A 7,680-nucleotide genomic window follows, 5' to 3' on the forward strand; every position below is an offset into this window, starting at 1 on the left:
GTTTAGAGGAAGTATTACATAACAATGCAAGACTATCAAATTTAAAGATCGGATAAAGGGATATAGGGAAGAGAGCACTTTTCTGGGCTGACTGGACAGAGGGCAGTCAGGGAGACCGGCAGTCTGTGGTGAATTTTCTAAGAACACTTTAGTTCCACATTACACAACCTATAGGCACTAGTAGCCCCACCAGGACCCCTAGCGGGAGCTCCTGCACTTGTAAATCTTTTTATTCTTTATTTTTTGCTTATTACTTTTTGTAACTTTTTGAGAAGCGCAGCTACAGCTGCAAGTATACACGTAGCACTATTAGCTAAAAGGTGCACTAGATTTATTTTTGTCTAGCAGAGAGCGGATTACTTCTCTCATTTAACTCTTCCCTTTTTTTTTTTTCTTTTTTTTTTTCACGTTTTTCACATTCAATTAAATTGTCACCCACGATATATCCCTAACCTCAAAGTTAGGTCTCCCACGATGCCCCCCAAGAAAGATAAAAAATCCAAAACAGCACAAGAGACAGGTCTAGAGGATAGTATGGACCCCCAATTATCAGGTACAGAGAAGCAGATGACACTTAACCAACTTGCAGAAATGATCTTACCCCAATTTGAATCAGTCAAAAAGGAGATAGCCACTCTATCCTCAGAGATTAGATCTTTCTCCAACAGGATTTTAGAAGTAGAAGAAAGAATCTCAGTGGTAGAGGACAGACAAAATATACAAGACACAAATTGGTCTAACTATGAGAGTAAAATAAAAAACAGAATTTATGCTTACCTGATAAATTACTTTCTCCAACGGTGTGTCCGGTCCACGGCGTCATCCTTACTTGTGGGATATTCTCTTCCCCAACAGGAAATGGCAAAGAGTCCCAGCAAAGCAGGTCACATGATCCCTCCTAGGCTCCGCCCACCCCAGTCATTCGACCGACGGACAGGAGGAAATATATATAGGAGAAACCATATGATACCGTGGTGACTGTAGTTAGAGAAAATAATTCATCAGACCTGATTAAAAAACCAGGGCGGGGCCGTGGACCGGACACACCGTTGGAGAAAGTAATTTATCAGGTAAGCATAAATTCTGTTTTCTCCAACATTGGTGTGTCCGGTCCACGGCATCATCCTTACTTGTGGGAACCAATACCAAAGCTTTAGGACACGGATGAAGGGAGGGAGCAAATCAGGTCACCTAAATGGAAGGCACCATGGCTTGCAAAACCTTTCTCCCAAAAATAGCCTCCGAAGAAGCAAAAGTATCAAATTTGTAAAATTTGGCAAAAGTGTGCAGTGAAGACCAAGTCGCTGCCTTACATATCTGGTCAACAGAAGCCTCGTTCTTGAAGGCCCATGTGGAAGCCACAGCCCTAGTGGAGTGAGCTGTGATTCTTTCAGGAGGCTGCCGTCCGGCAGTCTCATAAGCCAATCGGATAATGCTTTTAAGCCAAAAGGAAAGAGAGGTAGAAGTCGCTTTTTGACCTCTCCTTTTACCAGAATAAACAACAAACAAGGAAGATGTTTGTCTGAAATCTTTAGTAGCCTCTAAATAGAATTTTAGAGCACGGACTACGTCCAAATTGTGTAACAAACGTTCCTTCTTTGAAACTGGATTCGGACACAAAGAAGGTACAACTATCTCCTGGTTAATATTTTTGTTGGAAACAACTTTCTGAAGAAAACCAGGCTTAGTACGCAAAACCACCTTATCTGCATGGAACACCAGATAGGGCGGAGAACACTGCAGAGCAGATAACTCTGAAACTCTTCTAGCAGAAGAAATTGCAACCAAAAACAAAACTTTCCAAGATAATAACTTAATATCTACGGAATGTAAGGGTTCAAACGGAACCCCTTGAAGAACTGAAAGAACTAGATTTAGACTCCAGGGAGGAGCCAAAGGTCTGTAAACAGGCTTGATCCTAACCAGAGCCTGAACAAATGCTTGAACATCTGGCACAGCTGCCAGTCTTTTGTGAAGTAAAACAGATAAAGCAGAGATCTGTCCCTTCAGAGAACTTGCAGATAATCCTTTCTCCAAACCTTCTTGTAGAAAGGATAGAATCTTAGGAATTTTTATCTTGTTCCATGGGAATCCTTTAGATTCACACCAACAGATATATTTTTTCCATATTTTATGGTAAATTTTTCTAGTTACAGGCTTTCTAGCCTGAATCAGAGTATCTATTACAGAATCTGAAAACCCACGCTTTGATAAAATCAAGCGTTCAATCTCCAAGCCGTCAGTTGGAGGGAAACCAGATTCGGATGTTCGAATGGACCCTGAACAAGAAGGTCCTGTCTCAAAGGTAGCTTCCATGGTGGAGCCGATGACATATTCACCAGGTCTGCATACCAAGTCCTGCGTGGCCACGCAGGAGCTATCAAGATCACTGAGGCCCTCTCCTGATTGATCCTGGCTACCATCCTGGGGATGAGAGGAAACGGTGGGAATACATAAGCTAGGTTGAAGGTCCAAGGTGCTACTAGTGCATCTACTAGGGTCGCCTTGGGATCCCTGGATCTGGACCCGTAGCAAGGAACCTTGAAGTTCTGACGAGACGCCATCAGATCCATGTCTGGAATGCCCCATAATTGAGTTATTTGGGCAAAGATTTCCGGATGGAGTTCCCACTCCCCCGGATGGAATGTCTGACGACTCAGAAAATCTGCTTCCCAATTTTCCACTCCTGGGATGTGGATCGCAGACAAGTGGCAGGAGTGATCCTCCGCCCATTGAATTATCTTGGTCACTTCTTTCATCGCCAGGGAAGTCCTTGTTCCCCCCTGATGATTGATATATGCAACGGTCGTCATGTTGTCTGACTGAAACCTTATGAATTTGACCTTTGCTAGTTGAGGCCAAGCTCTGAGAGCATTGAATATCGCTCTCAGTTCCAGAATGTTTATCGGGAGAAGAGACTCTTCCCGAGACCATAGACCCTGAGCTTTCAGGGATTCCCAGACCGCGCCCCAGCCCACTAGGCTGGCGTCGGTCGTGACAATGACCCACTCTGGTCTGCGGAAGCTCATTCCCTGTGACAGATTGTCCAGGGTCAGCCACCAACGGAGTGAATCTCTGGTCTTTTGATCTACTTGAATCGTCGGAGACAAGTCTGTATAATCCCCATTCCACTGTCTGAGCATGCACAGTTGTAATGGTCTTAGATGAATTCGTGCAAAAGGAACTATGTCCATTGTTGCAACCATCAATCCTATTACTTCCATGCACTGCGCTATGGAAGGACGAGGAACAGAATGAAGTACTTGACAAGAGCTTAGAAGTTTTGATTTTCTGACCTCTGTCAGAAAAATCCTCATTTCTAAGGAATCTATTATTGTTCCCAAGAAGGGAACTCTTCTTGACGGGGACAGAGAACTTTTTTCTTTGTTCACCTTCCATCCGTGAGATCTGAGAAAGGCTAGGACGATGTCCGTATGAGCCTTTGCTTTTGACAGGGACGACGCTTGAATCAGGATGTCGTCCAAGTAAGGTACTACTGCAATGCCCCTTGGTCTTAGAACCGCTAGAAGGGACCCTAGTACCTTTGTGAAAATCCTTGGAGCAGTGGCTAATCCAAATGGAAGTGCCATAAACTGGTAATGCTTGTCCAGAAAAGCGAACCTTAGGAACTGATGATGTTCCTTGTGGATAGGAATATGTAGGTACGCATCCTTTAAATCCACGGTAGTCATAAATTGATTTTCCTGGATAGTAGGTAGGATCGTTCGAATAGTTTCCATTTTGAACGATGGTACCCTGAGAAATTTGTTTAGGATCTTTAGATCCAAAATTGGTCTGAATGTTCCCTCTTTTTTGGGAACTATGAACAGATTGGAATAAAATCCCATTCCTTGTTCTCTTATTGGAACTGGATGTATCACTCCCATCTTTAACAGGTCTTCTACACAATGTAAGAATGCCTGTCTCTTTATTTGGTTTGAAGAAAATTGAGACCTGTGGAACCTTCCCCTTGGGGGTAGTTCCTTGAATTCCAGGAGATAACCTTGAGAAACTATTTCTAGCGCCCAAGGATCCTGAACATCTCTTGCCCAAGCCTGAGCAAAGAGAGAAAGTCTGCCCCCCACTAGATCCGGTCCCGGATCGGGGGCTATCCCTTCATGCTGTTTTGGTAGCAGTGGTAGGCTTCTTGGCCTGCTTACCCTTGTTCCAGCCTTGCATTGGTTTCCAGGCTGGTTTGGGTTGTGAAGTATTACCCTCTTGCTTAGAGGATACAGAATTAGAGACTGGTCCGTTTCTGCGAAAGGGACGAAAATTAGGCTTATTATTAGCCTTAAAAGACCTATCCTGTGGGAGGGCGTGGCCCTTTCCCCCAGTGATGTCTGAAATAATCTCTTTCAAATCAGGTCCAAATAATGTTTTACCTTTGAAAGGAATGTTAAGCAATTTTGTCTTGGAAGACACATCCGCTGACCAAGACTTTAGCCAAAGCACTCTGCGAGCCACAACAGCAAACCCTGAATTTTTCGCCGCTAATCTAGCTAATTGCAAAGCGGCATCTAAAACAAAAGAGTTAGCCAGTTTAAGTGCTTGAACTCTGTCCTTAACCTCCTCATACGAAGATTCTTTACTGAGCGATTTTTCTAGTTCCTCGAACCAGAAACACGCTGCCGTAGTGACAGGAACAATGCATGAAATTGGTTGTAGAAGGTAACCTTGCTGTACAAAAATCTTTTTAAGCAAACCCTCTAATTTCTTATCCATAGGATCTTTGAAAGCACAACTATCTTCGATAGGAATAGTAGTGCGTTTGTTTAGAGTAGAAACCGCCCCCTCGACCTTGGGGACTGTCTGCCATAAGTCCTTTCTGGGGTCGACTATAGGAAATAATTTCTTAAATATGGGGGGGGGACAAAAGGTATGCCGGGCCTTTCCCACTCTTTATTTACTATGTCCGCCACCTGCTTGGGTATAGGAAAAGCGTCGGGGGGCACCGGAACCTCTAGGAACTTGTCCATCTTACATAATTTCTCTGGAATGACCAAATTGTCACAATCATCCAGAGTAGATAACACCTCCTTAAGCAGTGCGCGGAGATGTTCTAATTTAAATTTAAATGTCACAACATCAGGTTCAGCTTGATGAGAAATTTTTCCTGAATCTGAAATTTCTCCATCAGACAAAACCTCCCTCATGGCCCCTTGAGATTGGTGTGAGGGTATGTCAGAACAGTTATCATCAGCGTCCTCTTGCTCTTCAGTGTTTAAAACAGAGCAATCGCGCTTTCTCTGATAAGTAGGCATTTTGGATAAAAGATTTGCTATGGAGTTATCCATTACAGCCGTTAATTGTTGCATGGTAATAAGTATTGGCGCACTAGATGTACTAGGGGCCTCCTGTGTGGGCATAACTGGTGTAGACACAGTAGGGGATGATGTAGTATCATGTTTACTCCCCTCATTTGAGGAATCATCTTGGGCAATATCATTATCTGTTGCATTACTGTCCTTACTTTGTTTGGACACTATGGCACAATTATCACATAAATTTAAATGGGGAGACACATTGGCTTTCATACATATAGAACATAGCTTATCTGATGGTACAGACATGTTAAACAGGCTTAAACTTGTCAACAAAGCACAAAAAACGTTTTAAAATAAAACCGTTACTGTCACTTTAAATTTCAAACTGAAAACACTTTATTACTGAATATGTGAAAAAGTATGAAGGAATTGTTCAAAATTCACCAAAATTTCACCACAGTGTCTTAAAGCATTAAAAGTATTGCACACCAAATTTCAGAGCTTTAACCCTTAAATTAACGGAACCGGAGCCGTTTTTACATTTAACCCCTATACAGTCCCAGAATGAGGCTCTGTCTATAACTAGAAAGGCCCCCATCTGAAAAAGGTGTCCAACACAGTGCCTGACGTTTTTCTAAACGTTCCCCAAGATTATAATACCAATAATTAGTTAGAATATGCATAATATGCCTAGTAAAGCAATTGTTTTAGCCCAGAAAAATGTCTACCAGTTTTTAAGCCCTTTTTGAAGCCCTTTATTCTTTTATGTTTAACTAAGAAAATGGCTTACCGGTCCCCATGAGGGGAAATGACAGCCTTCCAGCATTACATGGTCTTGTTAGAAATATGGCTAGTCATACCTTAAGCAGAAAAGACTGCTAACTGTTTCCCCCAACTGAAGTTACTTCATCTCAACAGTCCTGTGTGGAAACAGCAATCGATTTTAGTTACTGTCTGCTAAAAATCATCTTCCTCTTACAAACAGAAATCTTCATCCTTTTCTGTTTCAGAGTAAATAGTACATACCAGCACTATTTTAAAATAACAAACACTTGATAGAAGAATAAAACTACAAAAAACTCTTAACCATCTCCGTGGAGATGTTGCCTTTGCAACGGCAAAGAGAATGACTGGGGTGGGCGGAGCCTAGGCGGGATCATGTGACCAGCTTTGCTGGGACTCTTTGCCATTTCCTGTTGGGGAAGAGAATATCCCACAAGTAAGGATGACGCCGTGGACCGGACACACCAATGTTGGAGAAATTATGCAATCTAAATTAGAAGATCTGGAAGACAGGTCTCGTAGGAATAATATCCGCATAATTGGGCTACCTGAGCTGAGCGAGTATCAAGATTTGGTATTATTCGCTTCAGTTACCCTACCACAATTGTTAGGGATGCAGTTAACAGAAAAAATTCATGTAGAGAGAGCGCATAGAACAGGATCAATAAGGGAGTCCCAGGAAGGTAACCCTCGCCCAAGGATGGTGGTAATTAAATATTTAAATTTTCAACACAAAGTTCAGATAATGAGGCACTATAGGAAAATTCAGGGGTTCAAGATAGGAATGAAACCGGTCTTTCTCTTTCAGGATTTCTCAACGGAGACCTCCTCAAAGAGAAAGGCAATGGCACCATACTGCACAAGTTTAATCAAGGCAGGAATTCAGGCAAACTTGAGATACCCAGCCAAAATTGTAATTTTCTCAGAAGGGAATATGATTGTATTAAATACACCAACAGAAGCTAAAAAATATTGTACAGAAAAGGGTGTAGAGCTATGACAACTGGAACATGATGTTTGGATCTATATTTTTATGGTTTAAGGATGACGCAAGATATGCTTGTTATTTATTTTGACTGTAAAAAGGGGGGAGATCTTTTTTTTTTTTTTCTTATGGTTTTATATTGTGTATTGCAGGTCTACCGCAAGCGGCCTTGAACACCCGATCCCGTATGATCTCGGAAGTGGAGCAGGGCTGGGCCTGGTCAGTACCGGGATGGGTGACCGCCAGGGAACACCAGGTGCGGTAGACATGTCCAGCGTGCGAAAGGAGAGAAATAACCTACTCCCTGACATAGAGGTAGGGAATCAAGTGTATATGATTTTGGTTTTTAATATATGCATTAAAATTAAATGTTGAAGTATGTGTCGTGGAATGTGGGAGGGATAACCTCCCCTAATAAAAGAAAGAATGTGTTAAAAATGTTAAAGCGCCAGAAGCCAGATGTTATTTTTTTACAAGAGCTACATTTGAAAGAGGTAGAAATACAAAAGTTACACACTAACTGGATTAGTGAAATTATAGCAACTCCTTGCAATAATAGGAAATGTGGTGTGGCCATAATGTTCAATAAAAATTTAACATATGTGATAAAGAGTCAAATGTTAGACCCGAGAGGGAGATTTATGTTTG

General features: G+C 42.1%; 1 pseudogene; it reads left to right on the forward strand.

The window, feature by feature from the left end:
• The first annotated feature begins 7,184 nt into the window (after positions 1 to 7,184).
• LOC128661792 (uncharacterized) lies at positions 7,185 to 7,300 on the forward strand (annotated as a pseudogene).
• The last annotated feature ends 380 nt before the right edge of the window (positions 7,301 to 7,680 follow it).

This window comes from Bombina bombina, chromosome 5, assembly GCF_027579735.1.
Source record: "Bombina bombina isolate aBomBom1 chromosome 5, aBomBom1.pri, whole genome shotgun sequence".
NCBI classification, from domain to species: domain Eukaryota; kingdom Metazoa; phylum Chordata; class Amphibia; order Anura; family Bombinatoridae; genus Bombina; species Bombina bombina.